This window comes from Alosa pseudoharengus, unplaced genomic scaffold (assembly GCF_046254945.1).
Source record: "Alosa pseudoharengus isolate Yale_2024_CS ecotype anadromous, Long Island Sound unplaced genomic scaffold, YU_APseudo_1.1 YU_APseudo_1.1_scf_15, whole genome shotgun sequence".
NCBI lineage: Eukaryota > Metazoa > Chordata > Actinopteri > Clupeiformes > Clupeidae > Alosa > Alosa pseudoharengus.
Window position 1 is genome coordinate 2,526,170 of NW_027468620.1, and position 25,699 is coordinate 2,551,868.

A 25,699-nucleotide genomic window follows, 5' to 3' on the forward strand; every position below is an offset into this window, starting at 1 on the left:
ATTACTCTAGTTTGAATTACTCGCGAACCCGTGATCGCATCGATATGGCAAGCATATCAGATGAAAGAGGAGACACGGGGCTATCCATTGGTACCATGTTTATCGATCCTTCGGGCTTATAAAACCAGACGAAGTGACTGCAAAATAATAACTTCATGTACACAAACCAACGCTGCACACTCATTACTCTCGTTTGAATTACTGGCGGACCCGTGATCGCATAGATATGCCACGCATGTCAGATGAAAGAGGAGACTCGGAGCTATCATTTGATACCATGTACATCCTTCTGGGTTATAAAACAGACGAAGTGACAGCAAAATAATAACTTCATATAGCTGGACTTACCCCACGTTTTTGTCTGTTCTTGTGGCAAAGCATGTTTATAATCCAATGCTATCATGTGTTTCTCTATGGCAAAGCATGTTCATATTCCGGTTTTGAGATCCTAGCAAATTCCTGCATGGCATCCAATTCAAGGCATACATTGCATCCCAATTTGTTCAACAAATAAACACCTTTTTTGCCTTTACTTTGTTCATGGCAATGCAGTAAAAAGTTGAGAATTATGACAGCATACACACAGGCAGGCAGGCTAACACGTAACCTCGGGTCAAGTCAGGTCAGATCAGTTCGTGTCACAGATATGGAGCTCAGAAAGGTCACTATAAAAAATGGCATTTATTTCATCACACAGCAAATATTTCTGTAAATTGCTCAGCCCCAGAGTATCCCTCCAACATGGCAATTATATTGCCCGATTCAGGACAGTCTGCCCTACAACCACATGAAATGCATGTAGAGCTGTGAGCTTGCTGTGGTGAGATACATGTCGAAATATAAGAATTTTTATAATACACTTTTTAAATTTTAATTCTTTAAAAATCTAAATAAAATCAATGCTAGTATTAATACATGAAATGGCAGATCTGGATAGCATAGACTCTCCTGAAAAAAACAATATATAATATATGTGTGTGGCACTTACAATGACCAGAATAAATCCTTATGAATAAAGGTAGTGAAAATGCCCTAAAAACAGCTTAGGGTTCTAAGGGTTAATAGATATTATGATTATGATGATATCCAGACACCCAATGGGCCTGCCTGGCATAGCGCCACCACCTGGTCAAGCAGTAAATGTGCCAGAAATGGACAATGCCTTAAGTGATTGATCTGAAAGTTTACAAACATTTTGGATATCATTATTGTGATGATATTCACATGTGTAATTTTCATGCCTAACATAGCGCCACCATCTGGCCAACCAAAAAGTGTATCAGAAATGTTCTTTGCTTAAAATGAATGGTCTGAAATTTCTCAGGTTAATATATATTATGATTATGATGACACCCAATGGGCCTGCCTTGCATTACGCCCCCACCTGGCCAAGCGAGTAAATGTGGCAGAAAATAAAATACAAAAACAACTAGCACACGCTATAAATATGTACATTTCACAAACGCACCACGTCGGTGCTTTGTTGGATTCCGACATGTCACGGGTTGCGGCCCGCAGGTGCTCGGGCCCGCCATTGCCGCTTGCGGCTATATTTTTAAATTGTGTTTCTTACCTTGTAACATCCACATAGTTCTGCCAAACTTATGCTAACCGTTCACGAGCTTGTAAACAAATCAAATCCATGTGCTTTATCGTTACCTTTTCCCAGTTTGAAATAGCATAATGCACAATTTCTCCAGCAGAGGGGGAAATCCTGCCAAGTTTCCCTTTAAGACAATATCAAGTGAATATCAAGTGAATGTCTACACACACATGCACACACACAAGTTCTTCTAATTAGCCAAATTATTTATTCAATTAAATATAGTCGTGGTCAGGATTGTAACAACGAGCTGCCATCCTGTTTCTCTCCTCTGCTCCACAGACGGCACCTGGAGGTACTGGCTGGTCTCCTGCTGCACCCTCCCGGTTGACCTCTGGCTCATCTGGCTCCAGCAGGTCCCCATGGCTTAGGCAGATGTTATGGAGGATCGTGCAGCAGGTGATGACCTCCGGTACAAACTTCACATCCACCTCCAGGGTCTTCTGAAAAATGGACCTCCATCTGGTCTTCATGATCCCGAAGGACCTCTCCACAACACACCTCGCATCTGTCAGGTGGCTGTTGAAGCGAGCCTGGAGGTGGTTGCGGACAGGCTGCCTGTACGGGGTCATGAGGCGGATTGGGTGGCTCAGGCAGGGGTAGCCACCATCCCCGATGATGCAGTACCCAGGTGGAGGATAGGCTTGGGCATAGTACACAGGGCTATTCTTCAGGACCCTGGCGTCGTGTACTGACCCAGGATAACCAACAAACACATCCACAAATTTGGCAGTGTGATCACAGATGGCCTGCAGCTGGATTGAATAACACAGCTTACGGTTGAAATAGCAGGCTGCATCATCAGATGGTGGCTTCACCCGTACGTGGCAGCCATCAATGCTTCCAACCACCCGGTTGAAGGCTGCCGAACCTGCCATACGGGCAAAGCCTGCCCCTATGCGAGGGAGTTCTCCCTCTGTAGGGTGCCGGACGACCTGACTCAGCAGCTGCAAGATTCTCCCGCTGGTCTTGTGGACAAGCCGGTGAACCGTGGGGCGGGGGATGGCAAATGCCCTGCACACCACACGGTAAGAGGTACCACAGGCCAACCAGAATAGAAAGACCAGGGTCTCAATAACTGGCCCCCAGCCATGGTCAGAAGTGGTGCCCAGGACTCCCAATAGGGCGTGGAAGGTCGCTCTAGAGAGCCGAAAGTCGACCTTGAGGTCACTCTCCCCATCAAAATACATTGCCAGCACAGGCACTGTATTGTTTAGACGGCAATACTTTGTAGGACTATGAGGCTGCTGTGTGGGGGGGGGGCCGGGGGAGAAAAGAGACAGACATTCATTTTTCAATAAAATTCTATTTGTTATTATCAATGTGTGGTTTCCTTTTTTCATGTCATGAATACTATCTATACTAATAACATGCTGCTGTATCTTTGGTGCATACATTATTGTATTTTAAAAATGATGTTTGCATATGAAACTAGTATATCCATTAATAGAAGATAATGCTGCATAACTTTATAAGCTGTTTGACTTGTACACGCATTACTACAAGCAATATCAGTTCATATTATCAGTTGGTATATTAATTAAATATATGTACACAATATTAATATGTGTTTTTAATTGATGATCAAGTTAAAGCAGACAACTATGGATTCTGAAAGTAAGCTAGAAGTAAGACTGCTGTGTATTGCTGCATAACATTAGTCTAATGTAGGAATACAATACAAATACCATAAAAAAGCAATAGATGCATCTACATACCAGAAGATGCTCTTGTTCAGCCAATACAAGCAGAGCTCTGTGTCGACGTCGACGCCGAAGTAGACCCCACGTCGCGATGAAAGTCTCCATTTTTAAAGGTCTTGCAATGACAACAAAAGCCGGCTAAAATCTTGGCGCGCTCGCGGTCAAAATCAAAATACGACGTTCGACGTTCGTCATTTCCGGTAAGTGTATAGGCGTAGCACCCGATTTGAGACGATGCTACTTTGTTGAAAATTACGCTCTACGGACGTAAGTGCATAGTGCTCATAGTGCGTGATATCGAAGTGTACTGACGGAAGTACGGCATTTGAGACAGACTCCAAGTCACATGGTTAGCATAGTTAGCATGCTAACATGTTAGCATGCTAGTTAGCATTTTTTGCAAAACTGCTAAAAATGATTAGCTAAGTCACATGGTTGGCATAGTTAGCATGCTAGCATGTTAGCATGCTAGTTAGCATTTTTTGTAAAACTGCTAAAAATGATTAGCTAAGTTAGCTAAGTCACATGGTTAGCATAGTTAGCATGCTAGCATGTTAGCATGCTAGTTAGCATTTTTAATAAAACTGCTAAAAATGATTAGCTAAGTTAGCTAAGTCACATGGTTAGCATAGTTAGCATGTTAGCGTGCTAGTTAGCATAGTTAGCATTACTGGTAAAAATGATTAGCGAAGTTAGCTAAGTCACATGGTTAACATAATTAGCATGTTAGCATGCTAATTAGCATAGTTATCATAACTAATAAAAATTATTAGCTAGGTTAGCTAAGTCATATGGTTAGCATAGTTAACATTTTAATATTGTTAGCATGCTAGTTAGCATAGTTACTTGGTTAACATTATTATCTTTAACATAGTTAGCATAACTACTAGCAAACATTGGAGCCATTCCAACTGTTAGTTATCGTCAACTATCTGCCTAAATAATTTAACCATTTCAATTATCAACCTATTTAACTGTTCAGTCATTCGAACTATATTAAACCTTATCTACCAAGCAAATAATTTAACCATATGAACTTATCATATTTTTGCATTTTCATGCACTATATTTCCTTCAGGAAATGCTTTTCTAGTTATTATTATTCTTCCGACCAAATTTAACATTCAAAGGCTCTTAAACCACTGAACCGTTTGACGTCATTCAAACACTCCTACAAAGGTCTTGTAACGGACAATTGTACAATGTCTTTTTACATTTGTGAACTTTATACTTTTTGAGATATTTACGATAAAAGAGCAAGAAATTCTCATAGAGTTAACATTGACCGCCGTGGCGGCAACTTTTAGCATTATGACGTGACCTCCACCTGAAAGCAATCAACAGTAGCAGAGCTACCTGGAGCTGTGAATCTGCGGAACGTCTTCAGCTGCTGTGCCGTGGTCACTTTATTTGCTCGTGAAACTCTTGTTCAGAGGCACGTTTCTCTAATTACAGACAAGGTAAGTGTTCCGGTTTTTGGTATTTGAGTCATTTATGTCGTCAAACATTATGTAACGTTAGCGTTATATATGTATGAATGTATGAAACATATAAACTACACTAACGTTATAACGTTAGGTAACGTTAACGTTTTAACATTAGTGAAATAGGCTAGTGGACGTTAGCACCTTGCTACGTTGATTATGTAAGGAAACCCACTGTTAATCAACGTTAATATGTCGTCAACGTTACAGTGACCGGTTAGCTGTAGGTTTCGATAGATAACGACAATCAAACGTAGGCCTAATGCACTAACGGTAACGTTACATTTGTTCATTAGGCCTACTAACCAGCAGCGTTTTAACTAGAATGTCAACGTAAACCAGAGAAGTAAGTAGGCCTACAGATACTATGGCTCTGATTTTATTCGACATCAGGTCACTTTACACGGGTGTATAGAATCAAGCACCTAGAATAGATTATGAATGCAGACTGGTGCTTGATTGCATGGGTGTCATGAAGGGCATGAATAACGTGACTCATTGTTGATGGTCATAACGTTATAGCTTCCACCGTTCACATTTTAGTTCAAGCTAACAAATATGCTCCTTTTTTTATTTTTACCAAATTTGTAACGTTGTTCACCGCTTGTTTGTGTATCAAATAGGCCATGGCTACGTTTTCATTCTATGCTCCTGATTCTTACGTAGCCTAAGTAAACACTATCACGGTATGCTATCATAGTTCGTCTATTGATGGGTTTCATCAGGTCCCTTTCCACAGGTGTATACAATCAAGCACCTAGATTATGAATGCATTTGGTGCTTGATTATACTCCTGTGGAAAGGGACCTTATGAAAGCCATGAATAGGCTACTGTTCAATTGCAGACATTCCTTGTATTGTTTTAGCATAACTGTTAAACTTGTTTGCTTTTGTCCTTTAGGTTCCAGACCAGTGGTGATGACCATGTATGACATTACGTGTGTGCCTGTCTGTGCGCACACCTGTCAACCATACATCTCTGACAATGTTGCTAGCAACATAGGCCTACTAACATACATTCTTACAAACATGTAACCATATCTGTGCACATACCATTTAACCATACTGAGACTTATCTGAGATCTACACTGAGACATTCTGAGAACTATATTGTTGTGTGAGGACTATACTCACTAACTATAGGGAACATGTATACCTGTGAATCATATTTGTCAACCATTCATACCTTTGAATCATTCCTGTGCTGTAACATCTGCGAAACATCTGTTAGACCTCTCTTTTTAGACCTGAGCTGTGCTGTGTGAAAAAAAGGATTCTAACCTAAGTTCTGTCTAAAACTGATCATCTGAAGGGCTGACTCTTTTATTCTTCAGTGTATATATCACCATCAAATTTGACCTAATACCATTAACTGAGGCCTCTAGCTGTTGCTGCCAGTTCAGAGTTACCACTGATAAATAGATCTGTCTTAGGATAATATGATTGGCATTATCAAGTTCTGTATATATATATATATACATATACACTGTGATTTTTACTTCAAGCTTACATTGGTAAGTGTTCATTAGTGTATTCTGAGTATCATTCTGCTGTATTAAAACAAAGAATGTTGATCAATATTGAATTGACCATTTATTTTTACTGACTGTCATTTACTCTAAGCTAACATCTAACCAAGTAAGTGGTTTTCAAGAATACTGTAAGACTGTGTAATCTGAATAATCATACTGTAAGTAATATAATGTTGTACACAGCAGCTTTTTTGCATTTACATGCAATGGTAATTCCCTGGAATTGCATTTTCTATTTTTTTTTACCATTATAGTGTTTGAACACATACTTTCGTGGAGTTTACGAAATGCTAAGTCCTTGCCTGGAATCGTTTTCCATAGTCATGTGAAAGAAAAATTGAGCTTTCTGGTATCGAACACTTGTGCCTAGAGGGATGTCTACACATAAAAGAGCCCCATTTCTACTACATAGTATAGTGAAGGGTCTGAAGTGTTGTGGAACTGTTTTATTAGCAATGAAAGGATTTACAAAGTATTCAAATACAGGGGTGCCAAAAATTGTGGCATATGATTTTGTTTAGATAAGTATTTACAGTATATTTTCTCAGGATAAATTAGCTTCCCTTCAAGGTTAGATTTTTACCTCCACCAAGGAAGTTATGTTTTCATTGCAGTTTGTTTATGTCTGTGTGCAGGATTACACAAAAACTACAGACCCCACTTTTCATGAAACATGGTGGAAAGGTGAGGCATGGTCCAATGACAAACTCATAACATACTGTACAGTATTGGACACTCACAAGGTGTCTCAATCAAGTTTTGCTTTCACTACTGTTGTGGTACATTATATGGCCAATAATGTAAAAACGGCCAATAACGTAATCATTTTAATGTAATAAAGCCAATAATGTAATAACTTACCAATAATGTAATAACATTTCTGCACCAATAACGTTAACTTTTTGGCTGGCTATTACGTTATCGGCCAAAAATGTAATAACTGCAGCCGATAATGTAATAATCACCTTATTGGAGGCCAAGCAGCAAAGGCATCCATAGTGTTTCTACCTTTTCTTTCTTTTATTATTGGGGGCCAAGCAGCGAAGCTGCGAAAGCACCCATTGTGTTTCTACGTTTTCCTATTATTGGGGGCCAAGCAGCGAAGCTGCGAGGCAACCCTTAGTGATTCTACCTTTTCTTATTATTATTACTAGGGCTGTCAATCGATTAAAAAAATTAATCTAATTAATTACATACTCTGTGATTAATTAATCTAAATGAATCACATATATAATATTTGCTGTGAAAGTATTTTTAAATATTTAAATTCAAATGAATCATTGAATAATCAGCATTAGTGACATTAAAGTTCAAAAACTCTTTTATTATTATTTTAATAATGGCCATAATAATCTATGATATGACCTAATATGCTGAGGAAATAAATTCAAAAGTGCTTCGGGAAGAAGTTTTTTTTTTCATATACAAGCTATTTCAGGCCACAGATATAACCTAGGGGACACAATGAAAATAAATTAACACTCCCCTCAATGTCAACACTATTTCTTTGCATTAATGTGCGACACCATCAGGCCGTTTTTTAAAAGTAAATGTTCCAATCAATGATCTAGGCAGCACATTTTCTTCTCTCTCCTTCTTTTTACAGTCTAATGGTTACTGACTACAATGGCTCGGGGTCAAAGGTCATACGGAATCGATTAATCTGCGTTATTTTTTTTAATCAGTTATTTTGTCTCAAATTAATTAATCGAAATTAATCAGTTATTTTGACAGCCCTAATTATTGGGGGCCAAGCAGCGAAGCTGCGAGGCAACCCATAGTGATTCTATGTTTTCTTATTATTATTATTATAACGAAACGCTCATTTGCCATTGAACCATACAGTAAAAAGTTGGGAAATTTGGCACATTGATTCAGTACAGTCATATGTTTAATCTATCAAAGTTTCAAGTCTGCACCTGGAGTGCTCTAGCGCCACCAACATTTCAAATGTTGAATTGCATCTATGCATTTACCGTACATCACATTTTGAACATTAAGGTATATTTGGAATCCTTGGATGAGACCGAACTCAACGCAGATGTGAATTTATGATGTTAATGTAATTGATCAGGCTGCCATATTGGATTTAATCAAAAACACCTAAAAGTTTTCAAAGGTCAAAGTTTATCCGATTTTCACGAAACTTGACGCAGATGATCTTCAGACCATGACTCATGAATGCATTGCTTTTTGGAGCCATATTGAAAACCTGTCGCCCGTGGTGACCAATCAAGTTTGGCGGCAGAGCTGCCAAACAGGAAGTGAAGTGATCTCAGCAACACTTTCGCGTATCAACACCAAACTCATTACATTGTCTCAGGACCCAATAAGGAGGAGGCTCAATAAATTTGATGACTTTTGACCTATAGGTGGCGCTATAATTAGCAAAATTAGGTTTTAGCCTGTAACGGGTGATGTGTTTGGAATTAAAACTTACCAGTGGTTTCTGTTAATACTGTGGAAGGTCCTAAGTCCGACAGATGTGAATTTGTGGCGTCAACGTAATTGATCTGACTGCCATATTGGATTTAATCAAAAACACCTAAAAGTTTTCACAGGTCACAAAGTTTATTCGATTTTCATGAAACTTGACGTAGATGATCATCAGACCATGACTCATAAATGTATTGCTCTTCGGAGCCATATATGAAACCTGTCGCCCGTGACAACCAATCAAGTTTGGCGGCAAAGCCGCCAAACAGGAAGTGAAGTGATATCTCAGCAATGCTTTCACATATCAAAACCAAACTAGGTATATGGGCTCAGGACCCAATCAGGAGGACGCTCAAGAAATGTGGTAAATTTTGACCACTATGTGGCGCTATAATCACAGGAAGTGGGCTCATATTTCTGCAATGCTTTCACGTATCGAAACCAAACTTGGCTCATTGACTCGGGAGCACATCCTGAGGACATACAATAATTTTAGCAACCTTTGACCACTAGGGGTGCTATAATTTGCAACACTTTCTTGTATCGACACCAAACTTGGTACCGGGACTCGGGACAACATCTTGAATAAGGACAATAAATTTAGTGACCTTTGACCACTAGGGGCACTATAATTTGCAACACTTTCTCGTATCGACACCAAACTTGGAACATGGACTCGGGAACACATCCTGAAGACGCACAATATATTTAGTGAGCTTTGACCACTAGGGGCGCTATAATTATCAACACTTTCTTGTATCAGCACCAAACTTGATATGTGGACTCTTGACTACAACCTGAGGACGCACAATAGATTTGGTGATGTTTGAGGTGTGCGTATGTGTGGGGAGTTATTGGAGCGTGTGGGAGAGGAGGTTTATCTGTGTATATGTGTATGTATGGGACAGGGGGTTAATTGGGTGTGTGTGTATAATGTAACAACATTGGGTTGCCATGACAACTCCTGCTCAACTGCTTGGCCCCCACATTGCTGCTTGCAGCTATATTTATTATTATTCCGTCATGGAAGTCTATGGCAGCCCATAAAACCGTCTGGTAAAAAGTTGTAAAATTTGGCACATAAATTAGGCACAGTCTCCTGATTAATTTCACCAAGTTTCAAGTCGGCACCTCGAGCACTCTAGCGCCACCAACAGGCCAAAGTTGGACGTGCGTTCATGCAAGTAACTTTTGACCCGTTGGCCCGATTGTCAAATATGAGGTATCGACCAAGCCGAGTTCAACGCACCCTATGACGTAATTTTCTGCCATGATGGATTTTCCGCCATATTGGATTTAATCAAAAACACCTAAAAGTTTTCACAGGTCACAAAGTTTGTCTGATTGACACCAAACTTGACACACATAATCTTCAGTCCAAGCCTCAAAAAAGTTATCCCTTTTTGTCTTCAAATCTAAAACTGTTCACCCATAACAGCCAATCAAAATTGGCGGCGAAGCCACCAAACAGGAAGTGAAGTGATATCTCAGCAAAGCTTTCACATATCAAAACCTATTATTATTATTATTATTATGATAATTGTGCATCTGCCTTCCACTATGGGAGTCTATGGCAGCCCATAGAACCATCTGGTAAAAAGTTTAGAAATTTGGCACACTGATTCAGGATAGTCACATGATTCTTTTCTTGCTTGACATGTCCGATATAATAGTATCGAGTTGCCATGGTAACTCTGGCCTGTTGGGCTGTTTGGCCCCGTGATTGCTGCTTGCAGCTTTATTTAGTATACGTTTTATTGGATATAAAGTGTTAGGGTGCGATCAGACAGGACGCACTTTGCCGCTTATAAAATAGTGCATTATGGGGTGCGTAAGGGTGCATCAAAAAAGCACATAAATACGCGCATTTCACTCTGCGCAAACTCTCCCCTTGGCCTAAATCTGTCATTTACGCGTGATAGAGGGAGCTACGCGTTTTGGAGGAGCAAACCCAAAATCTGGGAGTTTCTTATACATACAACTCTTGCACGCATTCTGCCATGACATAAGCACCTTTCCAGCTATGCGCTCCGGAGGGCTTTATTAAGGTCGAGCGCCACTACAAGGTGAAACTGCATATTGCCAGATAGCGGCTGTAGGCCTAGTTCTAAATACATTTGCGCCAGTTCTCATTAATATTCAACGAGCTAAGCTGCTTGACTCTGATTGGCTAACAGCTAATCGGTTTCATCCACAACATGAACGCTGTTATCAACTAATTTTAGCTTCATGGCATGAACTTAGCTTGGCTAGCGAGTGCTGGCATTGTCCAAATGGGCATTAAACCTGCTAGGCTAGCGAGTGCATTAAACCTGTATAACATTTCACTTCCTTGAGTTGACAATAGCTCTTTACTTATGGACTGGGCACTGGTCATAGACTGCCGCAGTGGTAGCTGTTCTCAACTAATTTTAGCTTCATGACATTGTTCTAAAAAATAAACTGAAGACAATTGATCCTCAACTCTGGGTTCTTGGGCAACATGCATTGTTGAAGTCCTATTCGTGCATAGCGCACAAGCCTGTTGACGTTAAGCCATCCTTGCATTTGAAAACTGTCACTGAGCTAGACAAATTATGTCATAATCCCAGAGCCTACTTCATTCGAATCTGTCCATTTCTTTCAAATTTGACCGAAGTCATCCATACATTTGCACAGACATCTGGACTATTGTCGAGCAGCGTTTATATTCGCCTGTCTCTTGATTAATTTGTAATAGAGACTGGTATTGTTATCCCAGTCTCTCTACTGTATTCGAAACTGCAGGTGTCAGTCTACTTCATTAGCATAGATAAATTGATATTATGAGAAGCAGCTGCCATTGAAACTTTCTTTCTCAACAGTGAGTTTTTAAATTATGGATCTACAAACCTCAAGCACGTCTTGACTCTTTTATAAACAAATCTCAAAAGTGAAATTTCGTGAAGTCAATTTTTTGTTGTGATATTTTACTGAAGGCCTTCCCTATTCAGTTCACCATGCTTACGTTTTCAATATCAAAGACTGATTTGTGTTCTTTCTGGATTTAAATGGCATTCAGAAGGTCAATGAGAAAGTCCAAGTTCCACATTTTCATATCAACCTAAATTAACGAGGTGTTGGATGAGTCTGGTTCTATTTTAAATAGATCACGCCTCTTTCATAAGGCCGCCTTGATTTCGAACTTGCACACTGTGGGTGTGACAGAGGCGGTAATGGGAAAATCGTCCCCTTAGAATTATAGGGTTCTATCTACGTTCTGAGTACTTCTGAGATATGGAGCTTCAAAGTCTTAGAATTCCATAGAGTTATACTGATAAGTGGAAGAAACCTCTTCAGATATAATGTCCAAAAATGCATACAACTACAAGAAACACCTCACATCATCTTCTTAAGGTGTCACAGAATAAGAATATGTCAATAACTCAATTTTGACAAAAATGTCAGATAGAACCTTATAATTCTAAGGGGACGAAATATGCGTAACACAGAGGTGCGAAAAAAAAGTAGGCTACCGTCACGGCAGTCTAGGACCAGTGCTCAGTCTGTAAGTTTTATAAGTAAAACGTTTTTGTCAACTCTTATTGTTTGTTTAGTTGCAGATCCCCATTAGTTGACGCAGAAGCGGCAGACTAGTCTTCCTGGGGTCCAATTAAAAATCAGAACATACAAATAATAAATTATCAATCACATATTGTACATTCAAATACAGTAAGAGTAGCAGTGACATCAGATTACAGATAAAAACACAAAGTCCAGAGTTCATAATTAACATGCATAAAAATAGGAGTTAATTAGCCTATTGAATTCTTTCTTTACAACACAAATTTGCAAATGGATCTATAGAAGGCTGTTTTCTTCATTGCATTCGTTCTACAGTGTGGTAGTAAAACTTGTCCTGCTATTGCAGATCTAGTACCATATGAATGAGCATCAGAGCAGAAACCAATTTCATTGAAGAGAGCTCTAGGAACATGAGTGAAAATTACATTCTTAATAAATATCAAGGACCTAATGGATAACCTATCAAGAACTTCAGATCAGGATGCCACTTCAGATCAGAATGCATTCGGTCAACATTTGATCTGTAAGATCTATCAAGGGCAATTTTCGCAGCCCTGTTTTGTACAATTTGAAGTTTGTTTAAGTCAATCTTAGAGGCAGATGCCCAAATTACAGAACAATAGTCAAGATGGCATAATACTAATGTTTGAACAACCTGTCTCCGTAGAGTAGCAGGTAAGTAGATGGCACATTTCTGGACCGTAGCAATGCTTCTACTCATCTTGGCAGCTATCTGCCTAACATGATCAGTCCAGGACAGAGTAGTCAGTCTAGAAGCTTTAACTTACTCCCCTGCTTGACTGGTTGACCAGAAATCTGCAGATCAAGCATAGGCTCACTTGCTAGACTATGCCATGATCCAAAGACAATGCTCAAAGTTTCTGATTTACTGGTTTTAATAGACTCAGGTTTAAAACAAGTCTATTTGCTGTAACCCACTTAACCACTGCATCCAGATCTTGTGACAGAACAGACTTAAGTTTACAGCCTGTAGATGCAGAATAGTACAGTGTAGAATCATCAGCATATAAAACCATTGTGGATTCTTGAATAACAAGAGGTTAGGAGGAGTCGATTGCCAAATGTGGAGTAACACGCTCTGGAAATTCACAATTTCGTTGCAGTTTTTAAAAAAAAAAAACATAGTCCAGTATTTCTTTCGAAATTGAAATGAAGTTGTATGGACTGGACTATGTTTTTTTTTTTTTTTTTTAAACGGCAACGAAATTGTGAATTTCCAGAGCGTGTTACTCCACACTCGGCAATCGACTCCTACTGACTTTCCCCTAAAGACTTTACTCCGGATAATTCCTTTAATGCTATTGGACATAGTACCATTTAAGAAAACCTGTTGAGTTCTGAATGATAAGTAATTCTTAAACCAAGAGATTGCCATAGGTCCAAAACCTAAAAAAACAAGTAAACCACCCTCTAAAATAAATCGCATTTTAGACACCTGGTGCATATCCTGGTTGAAGCCATGGTTGTTACATTAATACACAGGATGTACACATACACATGTCATTGGGGTTATCAAGTTGGCACCCTCATTCACCGATGTTTCGTTAAGTTAGGCCCACGACACCTCATGAAGGCTTAAACGTGAAACCAGTGTCCTGGAGACACTCCATCACAAACACAAAACAAATTAGCCAGTTAGCTTTGCCAGTTAGCTTAGGCCCCATCACAAACACAAAACAAATTAGCCAGTTAGCTTATGCCCCATGCTGCCACCATTTTACCACAACAAACATCCAAATACCCTTAACCAACCTAGGCATGGTCTAAGTTGGCTAGATTGGTCCGTCCCGTTGATGCGGACTGAACCATAAAAAAAATTAGCCAAGTAACATCAACCTAGGCACAGTCCATCACAAACACAAAACAAATGAGCCAGTTAGCTTACTTTAGCTTGCGCCCCAGGAAGGGTAACTTCTCCTTACCCACAACCATTCACTTGCCCGTTCTGCTGCTAAAGACATGTTACTAACCACCTGCCTTAGACTTCGACCACAAATGCCCAATTCAGACAGCAAGCCAATAGCAGATCTGGCCACAAACCCACGTGCACCGATTTCAATAGGCCTTAATCGTGCACTCCAGCACTATTTAGCTCTCTTCAGCTCATTGGCCACTTCCACTCTGTCTTCCCAAGGAACAGTGAGTTCAATAGACCTCTCCAGACACACTTCTGCCATCTAGTTTCCACTGGATTTTTAGATTTTTGGTGCCGTTTAAGTAGTATAGTCTATAGCAGTGGTCGCCAACCCGTCGATCGCGATCGACCTGTAGATCTTTAGGACTTACCCAGTAGATCCCGAGAATAACATGAAAAATAAAAGCACAGTCACCAAATTCCCGCATGTTCGCCAAAGTTTTACAGGACTTAAATTTCAGCGCGGGATTGCGGGTATAGCGCATGATTTATTCAAGACCCGCAACTCTAGCCATCACAATGCGAGAAATTCCGCACACATTTTACATCGCTGCCTGATAATATTAATCTAAAAGTGGAGCGGCGTGAATGCGGGACCGGACGGACCAACTTCTGACTTGAACTGAACGTAACCCCATGCAGACACACACGCGCACAACAGCACTTTGCAGGTGTGCTCTCTCTCTCTCTCTCTCTCCCTCTCTCTCGCAACAGGACTCACCGCTGAAGTGAAATTATGCTAGGTGCTTCTACATCAACTGCTACCTGACAGGAAATGAAAAAGAAAGTTTAGCGACCAGGAACTGTCAGGAATTTGTTCTCCATTTGAAGAACGTAATCGTTTGGCGACGTGCACAGACAGCTATAGACAGGGAGCGCATCGTAGGCCTGGTTACTTTCACTTTCTAGAGTGCACATTCATTACGTGAAAGATGCTTCATACCAAAACTGCGATCAAACATTATCAAATTTATCGTGTTGTCACAAACACTTACTCCAATTAGAAAATCAAAACCAAAATCATGTAAGTAAAGACTATGTTAAGTGTTCTATGTTAAATCTCATTGACCCCTGTATAAGGGGTGGATGATGTGATATTTTTTACTTGATACATTTGCCTAATTAAAAGGCCTTAAATTGGAAGCATTTTGGCTTTCATTCTCTTTTGACGCTTCAAGGTAGATCTTGCCTTTGTTCTGGGCCGAGGTCAGGGATCTTGGGCTCAAAAAGGTTGGTGACCACTGGTCTATAGCAGAGGTGGGACCAAGTCACTGTTTGGCAAGTCACAAGTAAGTCCCAAGTCTTAGCAGTCAAGTCCAAGTCAAGTCCCAAGTAAATACAGAGAAGGGCAAGTCGAGTCCAAGTCCAAGTCACATCAAAGCCAAGTCGAGTCCAAGTCCAAGTCCCAATCTTTTTCAAGTCCTGAACAAGTCATCAGGTACTCTTCACTTAATAATGCCATTATTAGACTATCGATCATTTTAGCACTTACATCTAATCCACAGTATTTTTTTTATAAATACAGATTAAAATATGTTCAATGTTTCTGTCTTGTAATCTTTTACGACATATGCATGCACATACCTGTGTAATATACACATGTGCATACCTGAGTAATCTGTAAACGGATAGCTACATGACACTCAGCACAGCTGCAAATATATATAATGTTTTTCCAAATTGCGGAGCCCACTGTAAGGATGAGTAATAATTTGACTGATAGTAATAATTTCACTGCTCTAGGCCACAGATTTGCCTGCAAACTATTTATTAGGCTGTCTGCCAGTGGCGACTCATAAGGGAAGCCAAGGTCAACACTTTTATATTATTTAAAAGATAATAATGACAGTAATTTTGTTTTAAAGTATTCATTTCTTTAGAAATACTACACATTTGATGCTGTTTATCTCATTTGTAAATGGTGCACTGTCACTTTAAGCCCATTGTGTCATTGTGTGCCACTGTCCACACGTTCTCATAATGATCTTTTTTTACCAGCTCCATTCAAATATAGCCTATGGCTAGTCCACAAACTCAAACATCATTCCCTTGGAAAGAGAAGCATGTATGACATGATGCTTGCTTGACATTTTCTGTTTGCAATTAAAAGTGAATTATGAGCCTGGTAGCCAGTAGCCACCTGGCTACAGTAGCTGAGTGAAATGCGTTTCAATCGGCATATCATGTGCTTCATGTAAATACATTATTGAATACTTCAAGACTCACCAGTTCCATTACACAAGGCAAAGACAACTCTTCATAATATTCTTGTCCACTTTCCAAATCACAGTGAGTGCAGCTATGTCATAGTGACCTGGATCTCATAGTTTATAACAGTACAGTAGTGAGAACCGGATAAATTCACAATCTCCTCTAATCTCGTATTTGTTGCCTTCACGATTTCCTTTTATATGTTTCTTATATTTAAAAGAAGATATCAATCATCAACAATGACAAGCCAGCTGGAACCTACTCATTTTCTCTACCTCTCGTGCGTGCTTAGATGCGTTTTCAATTAAATGCAGTAGGGTAGCATAAGTTCAAGTTGGATCTTAATGGAGAGGACTCGAAAAGTATCAACTTTATGTAACATGCTGTTGGTGCCTTTTGACATTAAACGTTCTCTAACAAGAGTGCAAATCAGTTTGCAGTAAAGCTACTAGTGATTGGCTAAATGTTGGTCCTTCCTCTGTCTCTTGCCCTACACACAGAGCGTAACGCGTGTGGGGGTAGCGGCAGTACTGTACTGTGCTCTGGCCGCTTGTCTCCGCTATTATTTATTTTTTTTAGTCGCGGGAAAGCGTCTCTGGGGTGACTGGTCCACGATCAGGAAATTTTGTTTTTGATTCGAGACATGTCAAGTCATCACAAGTCAAAGAGGCAAAGTCCGAGTCAAGTCTCAAGTGAATAGTATTCAAGTCCAAGTCGAGTCGCAAGTCATGCCGAATTTTAACAAGTCAAGTCTGAAGTCATTAAAATCATGACTCGAGTCTGACTCGATTCCAAGTCATGTGACTCGAGTCCACATGGTCTATAGTATACTACTTAAACGGCACCGACAATCAAAAAATCCAGTGGAAACTAGATGGCAGAAGTGTGTAGGCCAATCTGCCCACCAGCTTTTTCTACCTACAGATGTTTTACCGGTATGATATTTCGAAACGCCATGTTATTTCCCATAGACAATCCACACCCGGAAGTTGGATGGATACGGAAGTTACGGAGGCGGGACTAATTCTGGAGAGGTCTATGAAGTAAACTATCTTCTCTGAATCCGACCATAGAATTACGTCGGGTCGTAGTTTAGTACTCACAATATGTGGAGGTACCGCCATCTGCTGGCAAAGATCAACCCTCATTTCCCAGCCCGCCTCATTTTTCAACTGGCCGGTTTTACACCTGGCCTTCGCGGAACAAGGTTTATCCCCCTGACGTACAAAGTTAATTTGCCTTACCCCTTTACTAGCTGCTAATGAATTGACTTCTCTCCTTTTATCCTCTATTGCCGCTGCCACACATTTCAATACCTGGTTATGACGCCACGTATACCGCCCCTGGGTGAGACTTACCTTGCACCCTGATAGGATATGGTGGAGACTGCCCACACACAAGCAAAGTATGCATTTATCATCCTCACCAAACCATTGACTTAAATTCTTGGGAGATGGAAGCACATCATATGTAGCACCTAACATAAATCTGATCTTACCAGCTTCCATGCCCCATAGATCTTTCCATTTAATCCGTTTTTTTTCCACCCCTTCCCAGTTCACCCACTGCCCTTGTTTTGCCTGCGACACTGCCTTAGTACATCTTACAGCCTCCTCCTGTCTACGCATTTCCTCCACTACCATTTTCCTCTTTTCTCCTGCAGAAGCCTTACTCCACAAGGGTTTACTTACGCCCACCCCTAGACCCCCCCGCCCGTGCTGCACATGGCCCATTATATCCCTATGCTTCAATGCTGATTGAGTCATTTCCAATCTAGCCTTAGCACACTTAAATTCCTCTGTCAGACTAGATATTGGCAACTCTACAATGCCCTTCCCATACAAGGCTACACTGCTTAAGCAGCGTGGGACTCCGAGCCATTTTCTGACAAAGGAGTTGATCATTTTTTCCAACCTCTCTACCTTTGACAGAGGAACTTCACAAACTGTCAATGGCCACATTAGCCGAGGCAATAAACCAAACTGCAAACACCACAGCTTGAGCTTACCTGGCAGCCCTGACTTGTCCATTTTTGCAATACCTTGCCTAGTGACCTGTCTCAAGTCTTTAACCTGTGATTTATCACTAAGGCTTGCATCATACCACCTTCCCTGTCTCTTCACTGGTTTCTCCAGAACTGTGGGAATCACCTCTTTATTCATAGCAAACTTCTTATCTATTACCTTCCCTTTAACAATTGAGAGACTCCTAGACTTACTTGGCTTCACCTTCATTCTGGCCCATTGCAGATTACTATTTAACTTATCCAGCAACCTGTTGGTGCATGGAACGGTTGACGTCAAGGTTGTCATGTCGTCCATGTATTCCTTTCAAGGTAATTTGTCAGTCTCCGTGCCACCACACTGAAGAAAACCTTCCCTTCAACATTCAGTAGATTAATTGGCCTAAATTGATTAATCTCCACTGCGTCCTTTTCTTTGGGAATAAATAGTCCCCCAGCTCTCCGCCAAGCCTTGGGAATACTCTGCTTTTTCCAAACTATATTCATTAATTGCCATAGAAATCTTAAAACATCTGGTGCACTCTTATACAACCGGTAGGGCATTCCATTAGGTCCCGGGGCTGAAGAGGCCCTTGCACGTTTTATTACTTCTTGCACCTCTTTCCAACTTGGTGGACTATCGTCGCATTGGCTACTTAATTGGCTACTTAATTCACCAATAGGTGGGATATCAGCAGGAAGTACCTCTATCTCTCTGAACCTCTCCCTATCTTTGTGCGCTCCCTCTAAATACTCCTCAAGCTTCTGCTTAGGTTCCAAAAGACTACCACTCTTCTGCATTACGAATAAAGACTTAACAAACTTAAATGGGTCTTTATAGAATGCTAGTCGAGCTCGTGATTTCTTCTTCCTATTTTTCCTAATATTTTCAGCTCTTCTTAGCACTGCCAACCGCTCCCTCACATCTGCCTGTAGACAGTCAATACCTTCCTTCTCATCATCTGTAGCTTTTCTCCACTGCTTCTTAAGCTGCCTCCTCTCCTTGATAAGTTTATCTATCTCCTGCTGGCGCCTAGATTTAACTACCTCATGTTGCCGTTTTGTCCTTCTCTCAATAGTCCCAAATCTTTCCTTACCATAGCTATAAATAATGTCTCCCATTTTCTCTAATTTGCTTTCAGCCGTCCCCTTGAGCTGACCCAGGATGCTAACCAAATCACTATTAACATCTTCCCACATTCTACATTCTGCTGCGCCTGGCCATCTAACCCCAGGCCTATGACCATTAATCTTCTCCCTCCTTGGCTGACTGGCCTCTCTTTCAGCCTCAGTGCTAGAACTTTCCTCAACAACAGGGGTGCTGATGTCCTGCGAACTGTTATACTGTTGTATAATATTGTGTTTGTTATCAGAGATATTAGAGAGTACACCCTAGGCTTTCATTTAGGCACATTGGTGAACTACTATACACTTTCTTTATGCCTCTTGGCATCAGAGAATATTACAGATAGAAAAGACAGAAACTGAAATACTCTCTCGACTCCAAGGATTCATGAAATATATGCTTTACCAATACTCCTTCATTGTTGGATGTGATTTCAGGGCTAAACTAAGAAGGATGACTTTGGCCAAAATTCTGCACATGGAACTTCATTGGTTTGTTAGGTAGATGTGTAATTGTGTTTCTTGCCAAGTGTAAATACATGAGTGTAAATTTTGGCTACAGCTACATCAGGTACCCTATGTAATCTAGCTAAGTGTATGAGTTTAAATGGTAAGTAAGGTCATACGTTTACAACCCTGTTGGGTAGTCCAGCAGCATCTTGCACAAAATAAAGTCCTGTGAGAATTTTGGTATGAAAGCAAGCCATTATGCCTCAATGGGACCCTGATGGTTCGTAAAAAGCATGGTGGCACTCTGGGAAATAGTGCGGTCATATAGTTTTGACATATTTAGTTCTTTCGTTCAAACTGACATTTTCGCGACACTTTAAAATCGATGTTAGGCCTATACACTAAATTATGCTCCAACAGGGTTATATTTGGCATCAAACTGACCGGTATAAGACCACCTGCATCACTAGCATGCTTATTTGGCAATATATCAACTACCGGTACTTCTTGAGCGAATAGCCAACAAGTGATTTTTTAAACCAAGTTCGATATGCGGTTTTGCTGTCCGCATTTCACTAAGTTTGTTTTTCTTACAATTCTGACAACCTAGTGATAATATCACAACGTTCCTGTGCTATTGCTGGTTAATTTGATATCAAAAGCTTATGATTTGCTTGATAAACACTGTAGATATTCTACGAAATGTAACCCTTCCCCCTAATTTCTAAAATATGTCAACATGGTAACACTTTATAATAACTACACACAATTCATCATTTATTAAGCCTTTGTTACTTATTAGTTAATGGTTTGTTCATCATTAGTAATTTCTAATTTATCATCAGTAAAGCATTTGTTCACACAGTTATAAATAGTTTGTTCATAGTAAATAAGCCTATATCTAAACTATGACATTATTGTTAATACTTAATAAATGATTCAATAATATGTTTTTGATGAAGTAATATTTCCATTATTTAATAGTTGTTACATACACATGCACTAATAATTAGTTAGGGTAAGGATACATATTTTATAAACCACTTCCTAATACTATAATTCATGATTATCTCAGGAGTTAAGTGGTTAGTTAATGATATTTGTGATTAATGATAGTTAATGATATTTTGTGAGCTCATCTAAAGTGAGGACATTTTATGCCTTGCAACACATTTACAAATGAATTATAAAGTTTACACTTGCATTTATTCATTTAGCCGACACTTTTACCCAAAGCGGCTTACACATGTCAATGAAATTAAAGGGCAAGGCCACATTGGTGGACGCCGGGGCTTGAACCCCCAACTTTATGGGTTACTGCATGTTAACCCGGCTCCCTATCCACTACACTACCTCTGTCCAGTAGTATTACAACAGTCAATTAAAAAATATAATATAGATATGCGTGTTTACTATGAACAAACCATTTTTAACTGTGTGTAAACATGATTTACAGATGAGAATTAATGTAGGAATAATGCTTTACAAACGAAGAATACAGCATTTAATAATAGTTTACAGATGTATAATAATAGTGTGTAGTAGAAGAAAACAGAAACTCTTGCATAGTTGTAGGGGTTTCTATCTGGGCCAAGGTAGTGTAGTGGATAAGGAGCTGGACTAGCATGCAGTAGCCTGAAAAGTTGGGGGTTCGATTCCCGGTTTTCACTGTTATGTCAATGCCCTTCAATTTAATTGACATGTAAACGTCGCTTGTCTGCTAAATGAATGAATGTGAATGTAATCTTTAAAACTCATTTGAAAATGTGTTGCAAGGCATAGAAAGTCCTCACTTTAGATAAGCTCACAAAATATCATTAACTAACCACTTGTAACTCCTGAGTTAATCATGAAATATAGTATTAGGAAGTGGTTTATAAAATATGTATCCTCACCCTAACTAATCATTAGTGCATGTGTATGTAACAACTATTAAATAATGGAAATATTACTTCATCAACAAAATATTATTGCATAATTTATGCAATTAACAATAATACATGAACATCTTTTAGATATAGGCTTATTTACTATGAACAAACCATTTATAACTGTGTGTACAAATACTTTATTTATGAGAATTAACATAGGAACAATGCTTTACAAATGATGAACAAAGCATTTTGTAATAGTTTGCAACTGGTTTATAATAAGAAAATGATTTCATTATAAGTGGTTGTTTCATTACTTATAAATCATGTACTTACAAACATATTTTTTGGATAGGATTATTTACTATGAACAAACCATTTATAACTGTGTGAACAAATGCTTTACTGATGATAAATTATGTATGAACAAGACATTACTAATGATGAACAAACCATTAACTAATAAGTAACAAAGGCTTAATAACTGATGAATTGTGTGTAGTTATTATAAAGTGTTACCCAACATTTTTATCTATCCTTTGTCAATGTTGATGTATAATTAAACTAACCGTTTCAATGGACACTTGAAGCATGGACATGCGATGATCAAGTGAGGTGTTCCATGTACTTTAATGATTACATGACATATGATTTGGACCTTGGATCAATGACAACCACAGAAAGTTCCTCAGGTTCGCCTTTCGAGGTGTCGGCTACAAGCCCTCCCATTTGGCCTTGCGCTCAGCCCTCACGTCTTTGTAAAGGTCACCGAAGTGGCTATCGCCCCACTACAGGAAAAGGGTTTACAGTACGTCTGACTACTTTTATCGACGACTGGCTGGTGGCCGCGGACTCGTGTCAGGAAGCACAGCAACATACGGCTCTCCAAACGAAGCACCTAATGTTACTGGGTTTCAGAATAAATTGGGAGAAAAGCGTTCTGCTCCCATGTCAAATTACCACCTGTATAGGGCTGTCTCTAAACTCCGTTTCATTTAGAGCGCGCCTGGGAAGCCACTGTAAAATTCTGGGTCTGCCTCAGACTCCTGGGTCTCATGGCGTCAGCCATGGTAGTCATACCACTCGGCCACTTATACATGTGAGCATCTCTGAGATTGCACCCCTCGCGTCACGGCCATCGCTGCGTTGCAATCTCAGCAGCCTGCTGCGCTGCGGTCCTGGAAACGGCCACTCTTCCTCACAGAGGGAACCCCGATGGGCGCAGTCCTACACAGGATAGTGGTGACAACGGATGCCTTGTTAAGCGACTGGGGAGCTACTCATGAGGACAGGTCGATAAATGCACACATGCGATCTTTGCACTGTTTAGAACGTATGGCAGTGTGGCTCACACTCATACGTTTTCTGCCTGTGAGAGGGCATCATGTCCTGGTCAGAACAGACAACACCACGATGGTGGCTTATTTCAACAAGCAAGGGCGACTGAGGTCTCTTCATATGCACACTTTGGCATACAAACTGATTTAATGGACGGCTCCTGTCGCTGAAAGCCACACACGTCCCTGGTGTATTGAATTTGGGTGTGGATTTATTATCCAGGGGCAATTCACGCTATGGAGACTGGATACTCCACAGCGATGTGGTGGCTCAAATCCGGCTGCGAACCTTTTGGGCGAAAGTGGACTTTAATCTCCTCTGGAGATAATGTGCAATATCCGATGATTTTCTCCGGTTAGGTATAGATGCGTTGGCACACCAGTGGCCACACGTCCTGCTCTATGCCTTCCCCCCGTTAGATCTGATCACTCCAACAGTCACCAGGGTATGGTAATGGGGCCTCTTACTCATCCTTATAGCCCCTCGCTGGCCAGGGAAACCCTGTTCCTCCCCAACGTGGCCGCTGTCTCTCCGCAGGGACCTGCTGTCCCAAGCGAACGGGGAGATATTTCACCCACATCCAGAGCGCCTGGCCCCCTGGATTTGGCCCGTGAAAGGCTGAATCTAACAGCTGCAGGTCTGCCATGCAATGTCATAGCGACCATTCTGAAGGGTTTCTAAACCACCCTTCATGGGATCTACCTATGGTTATGGATGTTCTGTCTCACCCTCCCTTCGAGTCATTACAGCAGTTGGATGTTAAAGTGCTCTCACTTAAGACGGTATTGTTGGTGGCCTTATGTACGGCTAAATGCATAAGTGATATTCACGCCTTATCCGTGAATCCAGTCTGAATGCAATTTTTCCCGGGTGACCCAAGTGTTGTATTAAACCCAACCCAGCATTTATTCCGTCACTGTCGTGCTGTCTGATTAAACTTTCCCCATAGAGAATGTATACTTGGTACCCTGGAAATCCAGAGTTCTCGCGGGAGCACAATGGAATTGTCTCTGCGAGACACTCTGGCAGTGAGCAATGATGCATGTTACTTTTACCCCATCCCGTGGAACCAATCAAATCGGCGTATCTGATATAGGCGGGCCAGAGGCGAGCTAAACTGATGACGACTGCAACGTTGGAGGTCAGTAAACATTGATCGTAATGTTATCCAATTGTGTCGAAGTCCGGAATCATTCAGAGTAAACATTGGTCTAGTGTTATCCAATTGCATAGGTGCCAACTCTCACGCATTGGCCGTGAGACACACGCATTTGATTAGTTTCACACACTCACACGCCACACCCCCGATTTCTCACGCTGAAGTGTCAACCCGGTCGGTCAGATGCCTGAAAAATTAGTTTAGCCTATCTATAGATCTACCTGTTAAGCCACGGTTATGCTTTCAGAGACGGTGAGAGGGTTCAAGTGCACCCCCTGTCTGGAATTTTCTAAATTTTCTCTAATTTGTGATGCTACTTCAGAAGCCGTCCCAGGCGCATTCCCCCCGCATTTCCCCGGCTTCAGGTATGCTTTGAGTATTATTGAGTAGGCTATTTTTCACGCTGAAGTGTCAACCTGGTAGGTCAAATACCTGGCAGATGAGGTTCAACTAAACTAAACCTATACATATGATATCACACATCACAAGCTTTCCAATGATATTAGCACCAAGTTGCTGTGATAAATGGTTCGCGAGAAAATTAACATTGAACCGACGTGCAATTTAGGCTAATCATATTTGCATTTTGCACACAGTGCACACCCATTACTCTCGGTTTAATATTTCACTAACCCTTCACACAACACGTGGCAAACCCAATAACACAATAAACAGCAAACCGTACCGAATACGAGGATATAGCATGCCTCTGTGCAATAAGTGGTTCCTGAGTAATCCGGTTTTGAAATTGCAACACATTTCTACATAGCCTCATTGGGGCGAAATTATAATGTATTCTAATGTAAACTATTTGTCAGTAGGCTTACATACATTTTTGTAAATTGCTCAGCCATAGATTATCCCACTATATGGTTCTTATATTGTCAGGTTCCAGCCAATCCCATTACAGATAAATGACTATATTTATATTGGCATGCTTCCTAGTGACATTAATGCAAAAATATGAAGAAAATCAAATAACGAGACATAAATATTGATATAAAGCCTGACATAAGCCATATGCAAACATTCAAATCATGCAGATATGGTTACATCCTGAAAAAGGAATAGCATGTAGGCTATAGGCTATGGCCATTACAATGACCAATATATTATCTTAAATAAACTAGCTGAATAACACAGGTGACCACTTCTGCATAATTTCATGGAGTGCTGAAATATACACACATTTTTGAACATTTCTGAACTGTGAAATGTAGCATATGTTTTTGTGGTTGTGAACTTATTGCAATATCACCATAACTATTCCACCTGTGTGTGCATGGTTATAATTCTGAAGTGCAAA